We start from the raw sequence: 25236 nt of genomic DNA on the forward strand, positions 1-25236 counted from the left end.
AAGAATTATTTCAACTGATACATAACAATCATTTGCCAAAAACAAAAAAAAAAAACACAAAAGAAAAAAAGCTGTTTTAGTATGTTATCTGCCATTTGTAATTTTGAAAGGGCTAAAATATCAACAAATGTAAGCCCACTAAATGCAGTAGGCCCTTGAAAGTGTACGTGAAGCAGGGAAGAATACATATGAACCTTTTCCCATGCTCCTGTGGTATTTCTCATTACAACTTGCTCCATGAGGAATCTTTTCAAAAGAAGAGCATAGGAATCATTTGGAGAGGAGTCAAGTATTTGTCAAGCATAGTTCACTTGCCTGGTGAGCTTTTCAGTAAGGATCAATTGAGGCATTTCTCTGCTACGCTGCATCCCTTCCAGCTGGAGTAACTAATTTCATAACTAAACAAGAGTTAGTATGAAAGAAAGTGGTCAGACCCAAACAGATAAGTCTTTAACAGTCTTTCACCATTTTGATAGCTGTATGAGAATACGTTTGTTTTAGGGAACTTGCGACCCATACTCATGTCAGCAGGCAGCTCATAGTACTAGCTGGACATAAACTAAGGAAACAGAAACATTTCCTAAACTTTGTGGATACTGAGGAATTTTAGAGAGTTTACAGACTTCCTTGTGTCTGATTTCTGCATAGGGGACAGTCTCATCTAGAAATCATACATAAAGTATTTTTGGAACCAAGCCTGAAACACAGGTTGGGATAACTTTGCAAGTTTTTAACTGATGAAGTACTCGCTTTCAAGTTTCATGTAAATGTCAGACTGTCAGCTGTCTTTGGATTCTCACCGGATTTAAAAGAAGAAAAGTAACATCAGCTTTTTTGTGTGCTTTGATACATATGCTCAGGAAAATGCACAACAGTTTACTTCATATGGCGGAGGTGTAACCAAGATACTCACATAAACAGTGTCTTCTGTGTGGCAATTGCTTTTGAAGTATGTTTTGAATTTGGCTTAAAACTCAGATAACCCAGTTTCCTGTGAATACACAAGGGAAGGTTTATTTCCTGCAATTTCTGTAGTCGTACAAAGGGTCAGATTTAGAAATGTAAATATTTGGAAGTTACAAAGATTATTCATACAGTGCAATATTCTGTTCAGAAATTTATATAAATACTGTATGAAATACTGTACTGTCACACTTCTATGTCTTAAGGCTTTTTATAGCATCTGTGGAACTCTAGGGAATTACACAAGGCATGAAAAGCCTGAAGAGTTTTGTTTCATTCAGTGTATAATATGCATCTTACAGGGTTTTAGATATACAAATGATAGCATACATTAGTATTCAGAAAATTGCATGTGATTTTATAAAGACAAACATTGTGCATATGGGAAAAGAAGTCATGTTGTCAGCCTTAGCTTTAGCCTGTCTTTGCTGTCAGGAATAAATGCTGGAAATAGTATTTTAAATATGGTCACTATTGATATTATTGTTATTAAATGAGAAGTCCTTGTCATGTACGAGGGGGCTGTGAAAATACAATAAAATGTGATTCCTGCTCCATGTTAACATACGATGATAATGTGAGACCTGAAATTTGCCATCAGCTGTTCAACAATCCGTGTTAAATGTCTTGTTCATCTTAGCCTGTTTGCTAGGAGACAGATGCCTACATCATTAAACCATCGTAGCACATTGCAAAAAGTACTAATAATGAGTCTTAAATTTTCAGAAGCTAGCAAAAGCTCCCCCAGTCACACCAGCTCAATATAATATGGCACAGGAAAATAGGAGACTGAAGGAGGAAAGTAAAGAACATGCAACCAAAACAGCCAGTCATGATGCTCCATGTCTTACTATCCACATTGATTTCTGCTATAATCACCCTAGTTATTCAATTCAGAATCTGCCCCCAGTGCTGTATCCAATATTGGTTTTGTCTTTACTAACAATGGGGTGAGTGTCTGAAGGCTAGCAGCAAAGTTGTTGGTTAAGAACTGAGATACACTGGCCAAACAACATAAGTTGGTAATACTATATCTTTTAATAGGCACACAAAAGACTTCAGTTGCCAGTGGCAATAACTCTTGGGCTTTTAAATTCACTAATTTTATTTAAAGCATAGGCATTATAATAAAATAAAAATGTCAGCACATGCTAACTGTTTAGTAAGAAATTCAGTTGTTCAAAGAATCCCCATTTATTTCAGCTGAACAGAAATTGCTGTACCTAACACCACCAATATTAGCAATAATCTTGAAATTTTATTTAATATGAAGACTGATTATGCAGTTTAACAAATTTTATTTGGTGTGTTTGCAGTTATTTCTGAATGAATGTTGTTTATGAAGACAATATCCTTATTAGGATTATCATCTTAGAATAAATACAAGAACTTGCTTTAGATTTTCTTGCATATCTTTTTGGAATTACTTCCAAAGGCTAAGAGAGTCCCAAGAATTTTTAGTAATACTAATTATTGTTAGGATGCTCAAGAAACAAAAAGTGCTAGGAGGTGGTAAGACTTCCAAACTTAACCTACAGTTTGAAAAACAAGTACTTCAGTTGCTTAATTATTCACTTAGGCTTGTTTATATGCAATGTAAATAGCAAGATGGCTTTGACTTCTCATGAATTGCTGCTACTGTGCATCCAAAGATAAATTGGAAACAGTTGCTAAATAAATCTCCCTGTAGTCAGTTCAATCTTCATTCCTTATTTATCTGTTGAAATCCATCTGTTTCTTGTTGGTGGTGGGTGGTTTTTTCCTCCTGAAAGATCATGTCTTCTGAATAAGCATTTCTTTTATTGTGTCAGAACAACTCCCAGACCTTTGGGGCTGCAGGCTGCACTAAGCACAGAGCAATCATTTTATGCAAAAGGACTTATTCTCAGATTTTGGATTTAGCCCAGTTCACTACACAAAGAAGTACATCGTATGAATCGATTTAGTGCTTGCTGTACTGGAGGTGATAGTCCTACTCCAGCACAGCTATAACTGGGCCAAGGAATAGTTTTGTGAAATGCTCTGAGCCCCTCTATTGTCCAGTAAGAATTATGGGGTAAATTAGATCAGTTTGCATTTTTAAATAAAAGGAATAACTAGACAGATGGGTTTGGTGGCTTGCTGGTGAAGACTTGCCACTGATCGAGGGTTTAAGCATATTATATCAAACGTGTTCAATGATGTGCAGATTGTGCAGATACAGTGATATTTTTGCTTGATACTAATGTTAAAACAATTTATATTTGGAAGCTTCTGCTCCAGCAGCTTCAAAGTCCACATAATTTTAAAACAGTTTTCTAAAAGTTACAAGGCAATTATTTTGGAATTTGTTATTATTTTGTAATATGTAAAGATTTGTCCTAGAAATCAGGAAGTCACACCCTGAATGAGATGTGCTGTTGCATCTACTACACAATAAAAATATTGTTCTTTGATTTAGCATTTCTTTTCTGCTAATGCTTCGGTCCAATTTGTAGTTTTCATTACAATCCCTGGAGAAGTACAGTCCAATCAAAACAGTTAAAATATACTTAAGGAAAACCACCATCTCTACCATGGTCTCTCAGAAGACATTCAGCTCTTATTTATCTCACATCAGTACAGCACATAAACAACAACTCAGAATCAATCCTATAAAAATTGCAGTCTGTGACTCCCTAGAAGGCTGAGTTTCCAACCCAGCTTATTTAGCACTAGTCAAAAGCATCGGCAAAGGACTTAATGTCTCTGGTAATATGCTGAATAACTTAACATCCATATTCTGTCAAAGAATCAGGCTTTAACAAGAAAGGTGAGACTAATTTGCAGCTGAAGGCTAGAATAGCTGAGGTCCCCGAGAGTATGAGAAATGCCTCTTACAGGAAAGCAGGGCACTTTGATGTATTAGAAGACAAGCTTACGTGCCTGTATCACATGATCCATGAGTAGAACTGGTAGATGCTGCTACAATACAAAGAATAAAGCTTAATAAAGATTGATCTCAGGACTTTAAAACTGTCTGGTTAGTATCCCAAACCAAATAACCTTCAAATAACATTTCAAAGCTCATTGTTTTTCTTCGGTGTGTAAAAGTAGGCAAATACCGGGGTCAGTGGGGCTGAGAAGGAGAATTTGTCTGTAGTTTGACTGGTAGGTGGATAAGAGCTTGCTGAGGTATACTGATGCACAAAAATCTGATGCAAATTCTAAGGTTCGTTCACAAGCACCCAAACTCTCCATAAACAGTTTTCCAGTAAGCTTTGTTCTTTGTGCAAACAAATCACTTAAATGACTGTCCATTTGAGTTACATTTACTTGTCTGGTAGGACTGGCACAGGAAACTGCTTTGCAATGAGTTTTTGCAAATATGGCTCTAAAGTTATTTAGTGATAAGTATACAGTGAAATAAGGAATATTCCTCATTGTATTTCATAAATACATCTTTATGCCTTGAAACTGCTTATAATACAGAGCTACACCTCTCAGTATCCTCTAATGAAATAAAAACTATTGGGGAACTGGTACCTTTTACAACTGTTCTAAGAGTCTGGAGGTGATGGATCATGAAGGTCAAATTCTTCAGAAAACAGGACAAAGTATCCACTAAGCAGAAGACAGGATGGAGGGTGGTTTGTTTTATAATTTTGCCCTAGAAGGTTTCCCAAATTGCTTAGATCAGTTAGCAAGTACGTCTTATGATGTCTTCTAAACTGAACAATCCTCAAATTTCTCTTAATTTCTAGAGCTAGATATTTAATTATTTAAATTTGTAGCTACAAAGGTGCCAACCCATAATTTTATTTTTAATTTATTACCAAGAACTTAAAAATTAACTTAAATTCCTGTAGTCTGTTCAACTCAAAACTCTTCCCTTTGCTTGTTCCTTCCAATCTGTAGTTCACTGTGTATCTGTACCAGTTCATTGATCAGCAACACTCTCCAGACATACAAATTCTTAGACAGCAATGTGTTAGGACTGAAAATCCAGAGAATGTGCATTGGTAAAAAGTTGTAAAAGATGCAATAGTATGTGGATTATCCTCACAGTGCAAGGAAGATAATCTGCTCATGAGGAATGCAGTTTGTGTCCCCAAAAAGCCAATGTAAAGGAAATAGCTTCTTTCAACCTACTGACTAAATGGTATGTGTTAGCTGAAAGACTTGTTATTCAGTACAACTTCTGGGTTTGACCCTGGAGTTACTAAAAGTATCTGCACAGTTGAAGTTGCTACCCAACTCTCACTCTCATAACTCATGCCTAGTGACAGAAGTGACTGTGAAATAGAGGTAGTGTCTCTCCTCCCATCTAACCCAGCTGCTTTGAGTCTCAGCAAGAGCATAAATGCCTCTTTTCCTTCCTAGTCAAAGGTGGGAGTTACAAAGAAAGAGAAAATCTTGAGAGGATGTCTGCGGCGATACTGCACTGCACAGCGGGGCTAGAGGGATGGCAGACTCCTTGCAGGGCTCTGTCACTGGAAATGTTCATGTGAAATCACAGAGAGGAGGGAGGGAGGGAGTCCTGCCGTACCATGAGCATATATACAAGGAAGTGTGATAACAAAGGCATCTTCAGCACAGTAACAATACTGACAACAGACAGGTTTTGTGCACTGGGAAATTTAGCAAACGTATTATGAAGCAGTCAAGCTGTTTATTGTTAGATATAATGCTGCAAATTTGATAAATGAAAGGTTGGGTTATCTTTTCAGATAAACTGGTGTAAATCATTTAACAGAATAATCCCACCAATCTCTGACGCTCCTCAAAAACTGGGGTAAGGATAGCTTTGCTTTTCCGAATTATAAGAATACTTCTGAAAGAAGTTGTTCACCAAATTATGACATCATCATAAATTTTTTTAGCTATGTCAGTTTTTCAAATGTTTTTAGTGGAAGAAGGATCAGCATTGCCTGTTCTGAATAATGTCTTATCTTGGTACTAGGTGCTTTAATAAGAAGAGACCTTTATAAAAGGTAGCAAATCCATTTCACTTTGACATTCAAGTCTAGGGTGATCGCAGAATCACAGAATGGCTGAGGTTGGACAGGACCTCTGGAGGTCATCTGGTCCAACCCCCTGCTCAAGCAGGGTGACCTACAGCAGGCTGCTCAGGACCGTATCCAGACAGATTCTGAATATCTCCAAGGATGGAGACTCCACAACATCTCTGGGCAACTTGTGCCAGTGCTCGGTCACCCTCACAGTAAAAAAGTATTTCCTGATATTCAGACAGATCATCCTGCGTTTCAGTTTATGCCCATTGTCTCTGGTCCTGTCACTGGGCACCACCGAAAAGAGCATAGCCCCTTCCTCTTTGCCCCCTCCCTTCAGGTATTTATAGACATTAATAAGATCCCCCTGAGCCTTCTCTTCTCCAGGCTGAACAGTCCCAGCTCTCTCAGCCTTTCCTCACAGGAGAGATGCTCCAGTGCCTTAATCATCTTTGTGGCCCTTCATTGGACTCTCTCCAGTATGTCCATGTCTCCTATACTGCGGAGCCCAGAACTGGACATAGCACTCCAGGCGTAGCCTCACCAGTGCTGAGCAGAGGGCCAGGATCACCTCCCTCAACCTGCTGGCAATACTTTGTCTAGTGCAGCCCAGGATACCGTTAGCTGCCTTTGCCACAAGTGCACATTGCTGGCTCATGTTCAACTCGATGTCCACCAGAACCCCCAGGTCCTTTCATTCAAAGCTGCCTTCCAGCTGGGTGGCCCCCAGCATGTATTGGTGCACAGAGTTGTTCCTCTTCAGTTGCAGGGCTTTACACTTCTCCTTGTTGAACTTCATGGGATTCCTGTCAGTCCATTTCTTCAGCCTGTCGAGGTCCCTCTGGATGGAAGCACAACCCTCTGGCGTCTCAGCCACTGCTCCCAGTTTTGTGTCATTAGCAAACTTGCAGAGGGTACACTCTCCCCCTTCATCCAGATCATTAATGAAGATGTTAAGCAGGCTTGGACCCAGTATAGACCCCTGGGGTACACCGCTAGTTACTGGCCCCTGACTAGACTTTGTGCCACTGATCATCACTCTCTGGGTGTGGCCATTTAGCCAGTTTTTAATCTACCTCACTATCTGCTCATAAAGGCCCTAATTCATTAGCTTCTCTGTGAGGATCTTAAGAGAGACAGTGTTGGTCTATTGACAGAAAGTATCCTCTTTATGCCTTGCCTCTAGTGTTTCCTACTAGTCTGCAAATCTGCTCAAACAGTGGCTGCAGGATCAGGAATTTTAATGCAGAGATTAATAGAGATTAGTTGATGTTTCTCATTCTTTAGGTGGGGGCAGTCTACAGAAACCAACAAATGCTATTCTTGAATGTTATACTACAGTCATATTTTCATATTATTCTCCATAAAAAAAAGTTCAGTCTCATCATATGACTCTTCAAGCTGGGTATATGTCTGTAACCTTCATCTAGCTCTAAACAATGTCCCAGCAATGTCCACTGCCAGAGCCCAAAAAACCCACCTGATAACATGTCCTTTACAAAATGGGACAGTCTACTGAAAGTGATAACCAGTTTTGCTATTTCAGATGGGTGTTATTCAGTCTTGTAATTACTGGCAGATGTCTTCAGACCTAAAGTATTGTGTCAGTCTATTCATGCCTATTTACATCAGCTGAAGGCTCAACTCAGAAAATTTAATGTAAACGTGGGAAGCTTTGCAATACCAAGAGATAAGATAATACCCTGCGAACAGCAAATCTTTTCTACCTTAGCTCCATAAACGAAACAGAGAGATTTGAGTGTGATGAATGAACTGATGCAAGAAAATGTTCTTTGATTTCACTGCAACAGCTCTGTGTGGAACAGAGGAAGTGAAGCATTCAGGGTTAGAAATGTTTGAGGAAGTGGCATGAATTATAGAACATTCAAAACAATGGGACATTATTTCAGAGGAAAAAAAGACTAACAAAGAGGTATACAGATTATTAAAAATACTTCTCTTGGAGGCAGATCATTTGCTTCTCTATCACATAAGAATGACTGGCTTTCATTTTACTTCAAACAGCCTGAGTAAGACTGTTTATAATTCCATGAGTAGGCTTAGTCTTCTCAGATCTTGCTCCTTTCCCTCCACTACACACATTTTCTAAACATTCTTATCCCCATATGCCTTTTTGGGGTACTATGCTATGATTCAGTTGGGTATATCCCTCTGGATGCCAGTTTTTTTACACAGCAAGCCGACTAATCTTGGTACCTCTTACTTCTGTAAATAGCATTAGTACACCAAGACACAGGAAGATCTTATTCCAAGCAAGGTAGAATTTACTTTACCCAAAGGAATGGAGCAGACATGGGATTAGTCTCATTGCAAGAGGCCTGTCTGCCCAAGATATGCCTTGAGCTTGGCATTCCCTGCCTTCTCTTATGCGGGCTGGTCTCAAACTTGGCATGCCTGAATCTTTTGGGGATGAAGTTACAGTTTCTTTGGCTTTCAGACAATCTCTGTGCTTGACACAGCTGACAGCTCCCTTGACCTCTTTCTGCTAGGGCATTTATGCCCTGGTATAATGAACAGGGTTTATTGGTTTAAGAGACACAGCTTTAGTAAAACAAAATCTGCCAAATTTACTGTCATGTGGAAGAAGCAACTCCCTGTAATGGCCCATTGTCCCAGCTGCCTTTGAGATGCATAGCTGAAACTTTTCGATCCCTGAAGCTTTTACTTCATTTTCCACTTTGGCAAACAATGTTACTCAAGAAAAATAACACCAGCATTTAATCACAGTGATTTTTAAAAGCTCAAGCCAGATTTTCAGCTGGTGTCAATCAGGCCAGCTCTCTTGGCTTCAAGGGAAATTTGCTAATTTACACAAGCTGGTGGTATAGTCTACATTCTTCAAAAACAAGCAGAAAATAAACATTGCCAAAGCTTCTTAAAAGGACATCTAATTTGGATTCATAGTCTGTCACCTCCATAAACTTATACAACAGAGCATGCATGATTTCCCGTTCCCAGGCTCATTTCCTGGTCAACAACACAAAATGGTAACACAGGAAGCAAACAAGACTCTCTTTAAATTGATGGTATTTTTAAAAATTTACTACTATTGAAATAAATGTTTCATAAATACCTGGTTATACAATGGACTATATCTCTTCCAGCATGAAGATTTCAGGAAACAAAGCAGGAGAGAATTGGATTTGCTGCATGGATGGGATAGAAACTCTAGCCTGCACCGCAAAGCAATTTTACTGTCATTAATTTTCTTTGACTGTGAGAGAGGAGCTCTTTTGGCAACCCCTGCAGAGCCCCCAGCACACAGCCTATTTATGTGGGCTGAACGCAGAGCCAGAATTTATCCTAAGCACAGTAAAAATAATGGATAATGTAAAAAGCCAGCTGTTTAGAGCAGTCTCACACAAACTAATAGGTACTTGTTTTTACAGACATAGAGGACTCCTGTTGAGTCAGTTCTAGGGGATATTTTGCCTGGCCCCAAAAGCATCCCAAATCCCATGGGAGTGCCCTGAATTTTTCTCTGCATCTAGTGAATATTTATGGGGACTGAACAAGGACTTCTTTAAATTAGTTGTGTGGATTTACCCTCTGCTATTATTAGGTGGAATATAGATTACATCCTATGATTACATATGGCATTGCAAAATCTAAACCTCTCATCGTTAGCACTGCTTCAGGAACTCTCAGAGAGCAAAATATACACACGTCTTATTTTCTGTTAATCAGGACAAAAATCCAGTGATGCAAAGGTTCCAAAGTGAACCTTAATGAAGCAATGATTATGGTTTTTGTATTAAATAGGTATTCATATGTGTTTGTTGGTATATCACAGCCTGTACATTTAGGGAGAAATTTTCTAAAAAATCTGATTTCTGGACTACAGGGCTAGAAACTACAGATGAGGACATAATATTAGAATAAAACAACACCTAATGCACCTAGTCTTTTGGAAAATCTGTCCCTTGTACAAGGCACTAGATGAGATCAGAGGTCTTTTGAAAATCTAGTTGTTATTATAATACATCCTTCTGGGAAAAAAAATAGCTACACCAACTCATGAATACATTTAAACTGCAGTAATGAAACTAACAATGTGATAGTCATACTTTTCCCTGTTCATTTCCATCAGCCTTTTTTGATGGTACAATTTTTATTGGTACTAAGAAACCAGTATATGTATATCTATGCAGAAAATATTTAAGGGTGGGGAAAGTAGGAGGATAAGAGAAAAAGAGAAAAAAGGAAATATATCTCTTATATACTGGCAGCATTATTTCTATATTAAAAGATGTGTGACTATTGTTGCACTTTATATTTTTATGAATTGCCCACAAACTGATCATGATTTTCTGTACCTGTGGTTGTTTCTCTCAAGAATTCTCCGAGTATTTTGTGAACAAATATTGGTCTTTCTGTTTTTTCCCACCCTTCACTGTATCTTTACTCTGCAACTACCTTTCAAAGAGACAACAGAAAAGGAGAATAGTGAGGAGTCCTGAATACTGCTATACATACATGAATAACCTTCACAGAAGGTTGACCTGATACTTGTAAATTTTTATTTCTCAAAGTTACAAAGATCAGGAAAAAGCAGCATGCCAGTGAAACTCAGGCTAATACTTGTCATCAGGAGTTATCTCACACTGCATTGTAACACCTGGCATGTGTGGCTTAGAAGAAAAGAGCCACTCCCTATCTCCCTAAGAACTGGGGTGTGGGACAAGGGCTAGGTAGCCAGTAGGCTAATTTCACAGGACTCCTCTCAGCCAGGAGCAGCATGTCTATGGTTATTCCAGTCACTCTTAACACCAGGCAGAAATGATGGTACAAGGAAATATGAATGTTACAATCCAATGATGAACAAAGTAGTTGACAGATTGAGAGACAGATATGCAAAAATTGAAAGAAAAACAAAAGAATTTATGGTTCTCTATACTTTTGATCAGTTCCAGGAGGCTGCCCATTAATTTCATGAAGCTGAAAGACTGTCAGCCTTTTCCTGTGGCTCTCACAGATCTGTGTTATGCAAAATTTTACCTCTCGGCGTTGCTTTTCCTGAGTGCAGCCTGCAGCTGGGAACCTGCCTCCCCTTTCTCTCTGGCTTTTGATTTTTTCTTATTCCTTTCCTTCTGTCGCAGAGATTCATACACCCTAAACTTGAGGTAGCTTAACACTTCTCTTAAGGATTATTGATTTTCCTCACCTGACTTCAGAAATGTTGCTGATCCTTGAGAATGGATGACCAGAACCATTTTCTAATCAGACAGTAAATAAAATATGCTAACAATTGGCCTGGCATTTACTTCTTTGAAATCAAACCATTTGACCACTGTAAAAAAAAATATACTGGCATCTGCTGAGGTGGTTTTCAAATCTGAGTAATAACTTTGTACATGGAATACTATAATTCACATAAGCACTATTAACCATCACATTTCACAGAATCACAAAATGGTTGAGGTGGGAAGGGACCCCTGGAGGTCATATGGTCCACCCCCCTGCTCAAGCAGGGCCATCTAGAGCTGGTTGCCCAGGACCATGTCCAGATGGCTTTTGAATATCTCCAAGGATGGAGACTCCACAGCCTCTGAGGGCAGCCTATGCCAGTGCTCAGTCATTTAATGCAAACATACAATGGAAAACAATGTATGCAGGACACCAGCACTTTCAAGAGGAAAAAACATTACAAAAAATTTGGAGGTGCTGGTTGGTTCCTGGTGAACCATCCCCCAATTACAAGTTCTTTCTTTTTTTCCTAACTGTACCAAAGTAGGCTGCACCAATCCAAGGATGCCATACAGTTGACATAAAGCAAGGTGAAAACAAGACTTCCAAATCTGAAGGCAAAGCAGAGATGACATTTATGATACTTTTACCCAATTTATGACTCAGTTTCTCTGTATTTGGGTTATGGCCATGGCCAAAAATTTGAGTCATATATTTTTTATCTTGAAAAATAATCCTGTATTTTTTCATAATGTCTTTTGTTATTAACATGATTTCCTTCCCCCCATTATCTAATATTTTCTTTCTTGTTTCATTTATTGTTCAAAGTTTCCCAATGCTGCCACAACGAGATGAAAGACCTTCTTTAATACTAAAAATATACATACATATTAACCCACTGAACTTTCCTGACTCTGCTGGTAGTAACCTCTCCAGGAAATTGTCTCATGTTCCTTAGCTATGGCCTCCACACCCTTAAAAAAAAGGTAATTAAACTGATTTGGATTTATTTCATTGTTTCTTTTGTTGGTTTTGGTTGTGTTTTGTTTGTTTGTGTTGCCTTGGTTTTCCTTCAGATGCTTTCCAGCACATCCTTTTAAATAATTCCCAGGATTCTTCCTTCTAAATTTTAGTAATTTAATTACTATATAGTTTCAGTTTCCTGTGAATTGATTTGCTGCCGCTGAAGTCTCTCAATGGACATATGGAGCAGGATATAATGTTTTCTTTTTCTGACTGCCTTTCCCTTACTGGACTTGAAAAGTGGTTAAATAGTTACCCTTTTTACTGCCTACTGAGAAGAAAAATAGGGATCGGTAGAAAGACTGCAAAATATCCAAACTATCTCTCTTTTTATGCCTTTCTTCTTCTTGTTTTTTGGGTTTGTTTTGTTTTGATGATTTTTTTTTATTATTTAGCAGGAGGAACTTGGGGGAATGAATTAATTAAAGCAGTTTTCTTGAAGGGGTTGCAGTGTTTTGAGTGAAATGATGGACTCAGTGAGTTTGAAGTCTCCTCCAGAATGCTAGGAATTTAAAGCAGAAAATCTTATGCTACATTTACACTGAATTTCTCGTGCCTGGGTCAGAGAAGGTTTGTGATGAAATTTGCCAGTTATCCATACTGTTTGCCTGTACAGGAACCCTTTTAAAACAGCTCTGGCTTGTATTTCCTGGGGCAAAACTGAGCAGGAATCTGGAGGGTAGAATTCACTTCAGGGCACCTCCACGTACTCCGGCTGGTTGGTCCTCCCTCATGTATCCCATCCGTTTTTGTGTTATTATGTATCACAGGACTGATATCAGCCAGACAAAATAGTCTGAGTAAAGGAAGGGAGTTATTCTTGTATTTCTCCCTTCTGTGACATTGCCTGCTTCTACAGCATGCCCTGGAAAGACAAATGGGATTTACAGGAAGCCTGAGCTTAGACTTTTACACTGCCAAAAAGGCAATGCAGTTGCAAACAGGCTGCTGGGTACAGTGCAGATGTAGCCTGTTGATGTATGTCGGGGTGTGAATATAGAGCACTTAGGGCCTCATTTCATTTTGGGTGAGGCTTGTTGAATCATAATAACTTACATAATTGCAACATTATTTCAGATTGGAAGTTTAGTTTGGTTCATGATGATCCTATTCTTACAAGCAATACTTGAAACTGGTAGTTTTCATTTGTCAGTTCTTGCAAATTTTGTCCTTTGATTTCTGATATCTGGTAGTTGCCTTATAATTTTGCTTCCTGGAGTCATGTGAATTTGAAAAATTCAGAATTCATTTAATGAAAAAAATTGTGACAGGAAGACATTACAATAAAGATCTGTCCTTTTGGGTATATATAAAGGATAAAAATCTAACATGTTAAAGATCAATCTGCCCATTGAGGGTCTAATTTTTCTTTTCTTACACTGATGTGTTTTGACAGAGTACTGATTTTCACAGGATTGAGCAGGGTAAATTAGGTCCTAGAAATTCAACTAGAGATTCCTCCTTTATCACAAATGTTTGTATTCATTACTCAGTATATGACTATTATGATTTATTGGGTTGCCTTGTCTTTTTCATATTGGTAATGAAAATAACTATAGGAAACCCCCCTACATTTCACATTAGTGAGAGAAGCCTTATGGAACCCTAGATGGAGCAGAGCTGTAGTGTACTCTGCACATTTTAAGCAGTAAGACAACCCACAGAAAGCTCACAATCTAGGATTTAAAAATAAAGTAGCCATATAAAAAAAGAAATAGTTATGGAGCTTTCTAAAAGCTCTTAGGATCCCTTTCAAGAATCCCTTTCAATTTGCTTTTAATGTAGAGCTATGTGAATATTTCCAACATTTTCATGCAAGTATATATTTGAATAATTGTTTATTTCTTAGGGATAAAAACTGTCCTGCTTGAGAAACAAGTAGGAGCTCATGACTGATTTTGAAATAGAACTTACTTCTTTTCCTTTCCATTACTGACCATATTCCAATGCCAACATTTGCTTTTTCTAAAATATCATCACCCACAGAGTCTTTTGTCCACATCGTATTGTTTAACACCCTCAATATTTGGAGGCTCCTGAAGGGGTAGTTTAAATTGCATATGATTATTTCTATCCCCATAGGCAGTGTTTCCTTTTTATTTGGATGTATAAGCAATCCAATTTAGTTTTGATTTTGTTGTTGCCAGGCACTGTGAAAATAGAATTGAAACTACAAAGTTTGTATACACAGCAAAAATAGCCTTATTAATATGAGAGGTAAAAGCAAATAAACATATTTGAATGTAAGCAAAATCATTTGTCAATACAGCAAGAGGAATCTCTAATAATGTTTGTGAAAAAAAATATGGTTGCCCTTATAATAAACTCTATAAAAATCTTAAATTTTATACAGAACAAGAAGAAATCTGCAGTTGCTGTATAAACTACTGGTTGCTATTGAAAAAAAAAAAGTTATTGAAATCAAAATAGCAGTTTGATTAGAACCTGTCTGAGCAAAGTTTTATGGGCTACAACAATACATTTATATTGATGTATCTGAACTACTATTATCTCAATATAATACTCCCACCCTTATCCAAGAAAGAGATTCATGTTTTTGGCATAATTCAAATTACATTCAATAACTTTAAAAGCAATGCCTTTAAAGATGTTTGGACAGGAATAAGTATGCCCATCAGGTGTGTCATTTGAAGACATACCTTCTCTTACATTAGCATAACTCCCCAGTTAGAAAAGACATCCTATGCTGGTGGTGGATAAAAAGGCTGTCACCAGTATTCACTAATCCCTTCTACCAAATCAGCTGGAGTTTATCAACATCTTTTAGACTTTAGACTATGGAGCACCCTGCAGACCAGAAGGTCCCTCGGCCCAGGGGACTGGAGGCAGCAGGGGCTCCCTGGGGTTGCAGGGTAGGGCCTGGAAACCCAGCCAGGAGCAGGGCAGCTAGGGAGCTACAGGGATAGCCCCAGCCCCAGGCATCGGGCACCTCCCTGGGGATGGACATAAGCCTGCAGGCGGGCTCATGACCAGGCAGGTCAGGGCTGTGGGGGGCTGGAGACCAGCCCTACTGTGTGACTTCTCATCAGGCACCATCAGGTTGGACATGGTGACAGTGTAGTTACAAAGCTGCTTGCCCCATGCCAGCTTTTATCCTGTATGATCAGAGCACAGGTGCAATGATCTCCAAGCTGCCTACAAAAAGATCACAGCTATGTGATGGTGCCCTAAAGGCTATGGTAAGATGGACAACCAAGAAAAGGCAACAAGCTGATGGGTAGCTGCAGCAGTTTCAAAATGCATCAGTTTAATAGCTGAATTAATTTTTTTTCTGGCACAAGAAAGTTTTTAATAAAGGTTACTCAGTAAAAATGATTGCAGTGCCTTTAGAGATTGACTTTTCCCATTCTGTCTGCTATGGCTTCTACAGAACGTCATTTTACAACAAAGTCCCTTGTAAGGTCTTTTTGTTCTGAAACTGAACCGTGTTATTAAAATTTACATACACTTCATGTTAGACTAAGAGAATAGTTCCATTTATAAAGCTACACTTCTTTCCTTCTCTCTTCTTCATTCTATCTATGCTCTAGCCTCATATGACTTATGACAGTAAAAACAGGGAGGATACATATCATGACAAAAATTCAGTAGTCCTGTTTTGCAGAATGCATTATGCCATGAGAAATGCAATTACTTATTTGAAGTAAAAATGTTAAGTATTACATCAGGTTGTTCTTCAGGAGAACCAATTACTGTCAATGTCATGTTCAGCTAGCAGAAGAGGTTTTATTTTTTAAATGCTCATTGAGTCCTCCCTCCATGTAAAGTTTTTCTTCTTAGTAAAGTTACTCAAAAAATGATTTTATCCTTTATGTTCTGGTCTTTGAAACAAAATAAAACAAACCCCTCTAATCCTGATGAAACTTCCATAAAAGGACTATCAAATGACACAGAAGTAAATGGAAGACAAATTAGACAGTTAACTAATAGTTTTTCTTTTCCTCTCTTTGGTACTTTATCTATAGCATACCCCATATAGATCTAAGGTTGGAGAGTGTCCATTAAGCAGGCATCCAGTTGTGTTCAGCTCTATTGCTCTGTACTTCCTAACAAGCCAGCTACTGAAAAATCATTGAAATTCCTGTCAGATCCATAGCCCCCTACAGACATGGGGCTGTACACTAAGCATTTAACACGATCTTCTGGAAAGAAGAGTCAATAATATTGTCACATAAATTAATTTTGTTGTAGTAGGGTTGGCTATCACCCATGAAACATATAATTAAGAACCATTTTTCATGAGTAAATCTCCTTTCCATCTAGCAAATAAGAAGCATACTTGCTGATTACCGTATTCAGTGCCCGTTTCAGAGAACTTTTAGAGACAAATGCCAAGCATGCAATACTTGTTAGTAAGACCTGTTTGTGATACAAGTTTATTTAGAAGTCATGAACAGACTTCTTATTTAATGGACAAGGTCTTTGGGAGTTAGTTAATAGTACAGCAGTTACTGCATTTAGCTCAAATACTTTTGTATTTGGTCCAGGGTGGCAGTCATATTACTAAATTGGCCTTTAAACAGTGACGTGAAGACTTGGGGTGGGGGCAGTTATGGGGAGTTGATTCCCCTGAGACGTTTTAGTTAATGGAAATGCACCAGCTAAGAAGCTGATCCTTGCTTTTGATCAAGACACTGACACCAATTTAAACTCTTAGGGAAAGATACAGAATATTACATTTTCTAAAGGAAATGTCTAAAATTAGGTATTTTAATCCATACATGCGCAACTAAGTGATTAACTCAACATTAACAACTGTTGAGCACTGGGGGTTCTTTGTGAATTTTAATTTTGATGAGAACATGAATAAAGAGTAAGTAAATCTAAATAAACATTTATTTTTCTTTGATTTTTGTAATTTATTTTTGCTTTGTATTTGTCGTGGTTTAACCCCAGTAGGCAGCTAAGCCCCACACAGCTGCTCGCTGACTCCCTGCCAGTGGGATGGGGGAGAGAATCAGAAGAGTAAAAGTGAGAAAACTCAGGGGCTGAGATAAAGACAGTTTAACAGGTAAAGCAAAAACTGCATGCACAAGCAAAGCAAAACAAGGAATTCATTCACTCCTTCCCATGGGCAGGCAGGTGTTCAGCCATCTCCAGGAAAGCAGGGCTCCAGCACACATAACAGTTACTTGGGAAGACAAATACCATCACTCCGAGTGTCCCCCCTTCCTTCTTCTTCCCCCAGCTTTATATGCTGAGCATGATGCCATATGGTATGGAATAGCCCTTTGGCCAGTTGGGGTCAGCTGTCCCAGCTGTGTCCCTCCCAACTCCTTGTGCACCCCCAGCCTACTCGCTGGTGGGGTGGGGTGAGGAGCAGAAAAGGCCTTGACTCTGTGTGAGCACTGCCCAGCAATAACGAAAACATCCCTGTATTGTCAACACTATTTCCAGCACAAATCCAAAATGTAAACCCATAGAAGCTACTATGAAGAAATTTAACTCTATTCCAGCCAAACCCAGCACATTCTACACCCCTTATTCTATACCATTTACGTCATTCTCAGGTCCCACACTATCCAATAAATACATCCTCATTAACTGCCACGCCCCTTCCTATCCTTTGATATAATACACAGATATAATTCCCTTAGTCTATGGACCACCCTTGTAAAATGCCCATAAAATGTCCAGGAATGTCCACAGATTGTCCACTGAGTTCATTTAGTCCATGACTTTGGGCTCCATCTGTTATGGTGGTCACTCAGGACAGGAGAGGTGGTGTGTTGTGTGGAGTTATCAGGCACCAAAGCCGGCTCAGGTCGGGTCACTGCTGCACTTGCACTGCTTCTTGTGAGGCTCATTGGTGCCTACTATGTTCTGGCCACCCAACTAGTAGGCACTACGCTAAAATTTCACAAAACCAAAATTCCTGCCCAGGAGAAAGTAGAACTTGGCCATGACAGTAGATATCTTCTCTATCCATGCAAAAAGGACAAATATTTATTCTTAATCGCTCAGACCTCATTTTCACACTCGATTAAGGAGTCGATTATAAAAGAATGCTATAATTCATTCTGGCTCTCCAGAATGAATTATTTAGACAATATGTTATGATAGTTTGAGTTTTTATAAAAGGAATGTGTACGAAGGGCATATCTACATTAGTCATAGAGTGCAGAGAAGGGTTATTTTTGGTGTGAATTTGCCTTACACCTACACTTGGAATCTTTCTGTATACACCAAAGTGCATTACTGCTTCTCTGAAGATGCGCCTTCTGATGGAACTAAGGTTGAAGCCATGCACCTAGATGCTGGAATTGCTAGAATGCTCTGCTTGCAATGTGTACATAGAGTTTTTCAGCAATTTTCACATTATTGAGATATGGTGTCAACTAGAACTGGCAAATGACATAAACTTCCTTGCTGTAAAAAATGTGATGTAGACATTTGGTCCTGAAACCATAACAGATGACGGGAAATCAAACCTGCTGTCCTGCACTGTTTGGAAAGGGAGACATACCCGAAGAGTACCAATGAGGAATTTCTCTTCTGTCATTCATCACTTCATATAAGCATCCATTTCTTCCCTTGAAGACTTTTCAATAAAGTTATATGTCCAACGTTCAATTGATCATGTGCTACTAGTAAAAACCTCCATCATATGGGATTGCTATACTACAACCAAAAGACCACTTGCAAAGATAAACTCAATTCCTGCATGAAATTAGCAACCAACGCTGACCCCAAGCAAGACAGATGTAAATCTCAAGATCAAAGGAAAGTATGCTAAAATTATTTGTATTTGAGTGGGCAATTCTTTCTAACCTGATAAAAGAGGACCGGGCCTCAGTTTCCCATTTCTGCATCTTTGCAAAGGGTTACAGAAATCCAGGAAAACCAACTTCAGGTATAAAGGTTTTAGGATTTGGAAAACTCCAGCTATTGTGAATGCCGCTACATGTGAAGCAATGAAGAATACAGAAAGTACAGTGTACTCATCCTCTGCTTCCTATACTGGTTGCAGTATTTTTAATCAGGTTTATAGAACCTCATATGTATATGTTTCTCTATATATCCAATACAACGTTCCCCTGGAAAGGCAATTCCAAAGCAGACCAAAACAAAAATGCTGCTGTAACAAGAAACTCCACTTCTCTCTCTAGGGACAATGAAAGAACAAATGACACAAAACAGATGTTAATCATAGCAGATGCTCACTGTATCACTTAATGCACAACTGGAAGATACTCAGATACAATGGGCAGGGCATCATTATAGAACCTGTTTGAAATAGAACAGAACTAAAAGAATTAATCAGGTAGAATTCACATTTCTTAGATGCACACAGAAGGTGACTGAGGAGAATTGTTTGTTTTGTGGGTTTTGTGCAATTTTGTTCAGTAGCCACCCTTGAACACTAACCATCATTGTTTATGACTCACACTTTGCCATGTAATTTTTAATAGCCTCTGCTCTTGTTTTGTCAACAGCTTCATTTAGTAGATGCCTCATTACTTTTCAAATTACAGAAGAAAGTAATTCAATTTAATGAAAGCTGCTAGCACTTTGAAGTCAATATTGATGTAAAGCTGCAGGGGAAAAGTAGCTAAATTTAATAAAAGTAGCATTTTCTAAATTAAGCTCTGTGGCATCTATGCTTTTAAATTGTGTTATGCTTATTGTAGATGTAAAATCAAAGATGTTTTTCAAGTACACACCTGGATGCCAGCTCTGGAATAGAAAAATTCTGAACAAGGCACAGCAGTGCTGGTTTTTCTGGGTGAAGATTCTAGATGGGATTTAGTTCATCTGTAAAACTCATATTTTATAATAATATAATTGCTAGGACGAAAGGCCAAAGTTGCCTCCAGGTGAAATTCACCCCTGTTTAGACACCAAGCGTGAAGACTGTATTGCTTGCACTACTGGGCTTAATAAGCAATACAATCATCTGTAGTCCTTTTATTGTCCCTTGAACAAAGGTGAGCAGCGTTAGCAGAATTCACTTCATTGCTGTTATTGAACATTTTGATTGGAGAGGACAATCAAACCATAAAACTTTGCCTTTGCCTTTTGCCCTTTTTATAATAATGAAATATATACTAAAACATCATTGAAATCTTATTCATTCCATAAGAGGAATGAAAGGACTCTTATACAAAACTCCCTTCATGAATCTACTTTGCCCCTTCACATGCTGTGGCTACGGTTAAGAGATATAACAAATATTATGATTCAATGCCCAACACTGACAATTTTACAAAAGCAATCTTCCACACCATTTTATGTATTTCTTTGACTATGAGCAAACAGATTCTAGGGTAGGAAAGAAAAGTTATAAGAAATACATTTTTAAAACCCTATTTATTTAAGTGTCCTCTGTGAGACTTACTTATATTACTCTGCATATGTCTCAGCATAAATCCTTACCTTCTTGCATGCCTGTTTATATGCTTTTATATAAACAAAAAAGAAGCTAAACCAGGTTTTTATTTCAAAACATTTTTTCTTATTTGTGGATGGGAGACAGAGGAAGGACTGCTTCGGCTTCTGTCATTATTTCATCTGCCTGTTTCTGACATTTTTATACCATCTGTTCCTTGGGAGAGTGCCTTTGCCTCTTATTTTGTACTGCTGGTAAAGACTGATAAGTTCTGTTCTTAAACCACAGCAGTTGTTTTCTTTTCTGTATTCTCTTAGGAAGATTCATTGTATATTTTAAATGAGTGTGTTGCAAAATCAGTTTAGATTTGTGCATGAAATTCGCTCTTATCTACAAGGATGTGAGTATCCAAAGATACTTACATTCTATTATAAGTTTTTAGGTGGGGCTTAAGTGTTTCTTTGGTCTTAGACTAATTTGGCACAGTGATGAATGTTGACATAATTCTAAGCAAGCAATTCCTTTTGTATATCTACACCCTTATACAAGGATGGATAATAATATTGACTTAAATTTCTTTCTTAACTAATTTTATATGAGGAATATTTATATTACAAACTGTTCACAGTTTTGACCATGTAAGAAAAAAAATTATAGTATGTACTGCAATTAAAAAGAATGTGTTTAAAAATCTGGTGTATGATGTGGATGTTGTTATTTTCATATTAGAACTGTCTCTACATACACATAATGGAGAAATAATTCAAAGACCTGCAATTCATTCTGAACTTTTTTTCACAAGTTCTGGTTTCTCTTTTAATTTCCTCAAAATATTTTTTTATTATTTTGAGCATAAAATAATTTAAAGAACTCAACACTTATATCAAGCCATACATTTCATGTTATGTTTGAAAACTTGCTCAGTAACCCCAGTAAGAGAAATACTTATTATGTCTGTTAAGACTTATGCAATCAGTTAGTCAAATGGCAATTTATTCAACTTTACGTAGTTGGCTTGAAATTGGTATTTGTTTGATTTAGCACTACAATTCCAAAGGCATGCAATTTCCGTTGTCCAAAAAGATGTATTGGGCTGTACCATTTTCTTTATTTAGATACTCAGAACAAGAACGTGAAAAAAACTTAGCCTGGCAAAATCTAGATGCATTGAAGAATGCTGTACATCTTTGTAGCCAACTGAACAAGCAAGTCAGTACCAAATGCACATGTACTTTCTTAGAACGCCTGTACCAACATATTAATATGAAACTTTGCAAGAGCAATGTGAGATGCTCCCTTTGAAAGTCTGTCTTATGTACATATACTGTGCATATAATTTGTGACTTTACTGGAAGGTTGTTTCAGTCAAAACACCCAGGGTCTGAGGCTTTTTTTTTCTCAGTATCTGAACAAGGAAGGTGAAGCTGGCTCAGATACGTATAGGTAAGATCCAGAATTACATTTGAATTGCAATAGAGATGCAAGCAAAAGGGCTTAACAGGTTCATCTAGTGTTTGAAGTCTCCTTTAAAATTGTCCATTACCCACTTCTCTGACAGAATGGAGATGTTTTCCCCTGTACCTTTTCCCACACATTTGTTTCCCAGCTCAGACCTTGTTGTCTGGCTGCCAGGGAAAGGCAATCATTATGCCAAGCAAATCCTCTCTTTCCTTGTGCACTGAAAAAATCTGTGACAGATGAATGCTTCAGGACATCTATACTAAAGTTGTGATGAGCCAGAACGGAAAAGACTGGAGAAATGTTCAAATAGGTCCAAAAGATTTATTTGCTCAAGTACAAGCAGGTATGAGATTTGGGTTTTACCTTTCTAAGCAGTTATTTTTAACACATCAAAATAAGATTAATATAACTGATAATAACATGGACGAGTATCAAAGAACAAGTCCTGAAACAGGTCCACTAATTTTCCACCAAGATGATCCAAATTAATGACTAATTAAATAGTCAATTAATTTCCTCTAGAATAGGAAAGTAGATAACTCCAGTGACCCTGACTGCTATTGGCAAGTTCAGGAGAAAAATTCATTGAGAGAAGGCAGAAGAATACAAGTCTCCAGAGCTCATAGATGGAGAGGTTAAACCTGCTGGCTGGTTTCCTTGTTTTAATATTCAAGAATAGATTTAGTTATTGTTCATAGTGTATCTGTTACTACAAATTTAATTTTGAAGAAGATACACAGAAACCTAGCAGCTTCCCCTGGATCCCAGTCTCCCCAGTTGCTAGCACCTGGGGACACAAGTCCCACAGGCTGCAGCCCCACTTCAGTTGCTGGTACTCAGACCTTCTCACACGTATACACACCCCCCCCATGCATACTGTGGGTCCCTCCAGTAACTGGCCTTAGACACCCAGTGTATCCAGGAGCCAGCCTTGGATTCCCTGGCCTTCAATTACACGCACACACATGCACATGGGTGTCTCAGTCGACCCCCAGACCTGCAATCTCCCCAGCAGCTGCCTTGGACCTCCTAGTTCCTCCAGCAGTGCTTCAACCTGGCTCCCAAGCCTGCTTTGCTACTCGCCAGCTAGTCCAGCGTGTCTCGCTAGCGATCACACTGACAATGCACACACACTCAGCCCTCTCCGGTTACTGGCACCCCAGACACATGGGCCCAAACCACCTTGATCTCTCCCTTTTCCCACCTTTGGTTCCTCCCCTAGCTATCCCATAATAAGCCTTGTGCAATCCCAAAATGCTCTTCCTGGCATCTCATAAGATGTCCTGCACTCTCCAGGTCTCTCATGAACCCCCCCAGTCACAGGTGCTTTGGAGAGCCTTTCTGTTGGCTGCTGGTGCTGGGTGTCCCCCCAACCCATGGGGCTGAGGCTCCCCTGGCACAGCCCCGGGGAGGGTGAGCAGGGGCTCGCGTCGCTGACACAGTGTGCTGGTTTTGGCTGGGATAGAGTTAATTTTCTTCATAGTAGCTAGTATGGGGCTGTGTTTTGGATTTGTGCTGGAAACAGTGTTGATAACACAGGGATGCTTTAGTTACTGCTGAGCAGTGCTCACACAGCATCAAGGTCTTTTCTGCTTCTCACGCTGCCCCGCCAGCGAGTAGGCTGGGGGTGGGCAAGAAGTTGGGAGGGGACACAGCTGGGACAGCTGACCCCAACTGACCAAAGGGCTATTCCATACCATATGGCGTCGTGCTCAGCATATAAAGCTGGGGAAGAAGAAGGAAGGGGGGGACATTTGGAGTGATGGCGTTTGTCTTCCCAAGTAACCGTTATGTGTGACGGAGAGCTGCTTTCCTGGAGATGGCTGAACGCCTGCCTGCCCATGGGAAGGAGTGAATGAATTCTTTGTTTGCTTTGCTTGTGTGCATGGCTTTGCTTTACCTATTAAACTGTCTTTATTCCAGCCCACGAGTTTTCTCACTTTTACTCTTCTGAATCTCTCCCCCATCCCACTGGGGGGAAGTGAGTGAGCGGCTGGGTGGGGCTTAGTGGCCAGCTGGGGTTAAACCACCACACACAGTTATTGGCTTTCCTCCACCTGCCACTGTGCCTCTAGGATCCTCTGTGTGAGCGGAAGTGGGCCTTTAATCACGTAACCTAACGCTGGTTATTTTAAAATACCTTGTATAAATTAAAATACACATAATTCAGAATTAATTGCTACAGAATATCATCTGCTGTCTGAACTGGCTGCAGGCACAATACAATTTGGACACACAGATAAGACTAAACCAGAGATCAATCTCAGCCACTTGTATATGTTTTCTAATATACTTAGCCCATACTTTTAACAGCCTCCTTTAGAAGAAGAATTGTTTATTTGGGTATTTTTCCTGTTCTTTCTTTTCTTCTTTTCTTCAGCTGGCAGAACACAATGTCCATGTACTGCTCATCGTATATGTATGAAACATACCATGTAGAATCAGTAACTTCAAAAATTTAAAAAAACAAGTAAATTGCTATTTTTTTTAATTAAATGGGACTTAGCTTTAGGAGTTGATTCAGATGTATGTTTGTGCTTAGGGTGGAAAGACACAACAGGAAGCAGAAAGAAGGAACTGATCAGTGACATCACACATGAAAAATTGCTTGATGTTCCTAAAGTTGAATTTCGTCAAAGTGTCCCACATGTTACTTTGTGTGTAATACTTTTAAATATATTTACCAAGTATACATTAAAGTATTTTAATACACTAAATACACTAGTGTATTTTAATACCCTAAAGTATTTTAATAATCATACCTGAGAATATCAGTAATGCTACTTATCTTTTTTTGTGTGACAACTTTGAGATTAAGAGACATCAAAATGTTCTGCAAATTAGGTTATTGGCAAAGTGTCCATGTTAAAGTGTGACACAGGAGGAAAGTAGTACAATTAGGACTAGAACCACCTTTCCTAGGTGCCCGTCTATTATGCTATTCTCCAAAGCTTGTCTAGTTTTACATGCTAGTATGAGGCTTGATACCTCTTGCAAGTCACATTTGAGTGAGTGTTATATTGCCCACCTAGCAATTTCAAGGACCAGAAAAGTGGCATGGTAGTGAAAGGTTTCCTTTCAACCCATCCTTTTCCTATATGTAATCTATCTGAAAATAGATGATTTTTTTTTAATTCTTTATTTTTAGCTAATAATGCTGGAGCATTTTGTTAACATTTTTAAAGATTTTTTTTTCAATTTATTATTTTAAAAATTGTTTATGTTTTCAAGCATAAATTACCTTCTTTCACTTTTTTAATA

Source organism: Mycteria americana, chromosome 2 (assembly GCF_035582795.1).
Source record: "Mycteria americana isolate JAX WOST 10 ecotype Jacksonville Zoo and Gardens chromosome 2, USCA_MyAme_1.0, whole genome shotgun sequence".
NCBI classification, from domain to species: Eukaryota; Metazoa; Chordata; class Aves; order Ciconiiformes; family Ciconiidae; genus Mycteria; species Mycteria americana.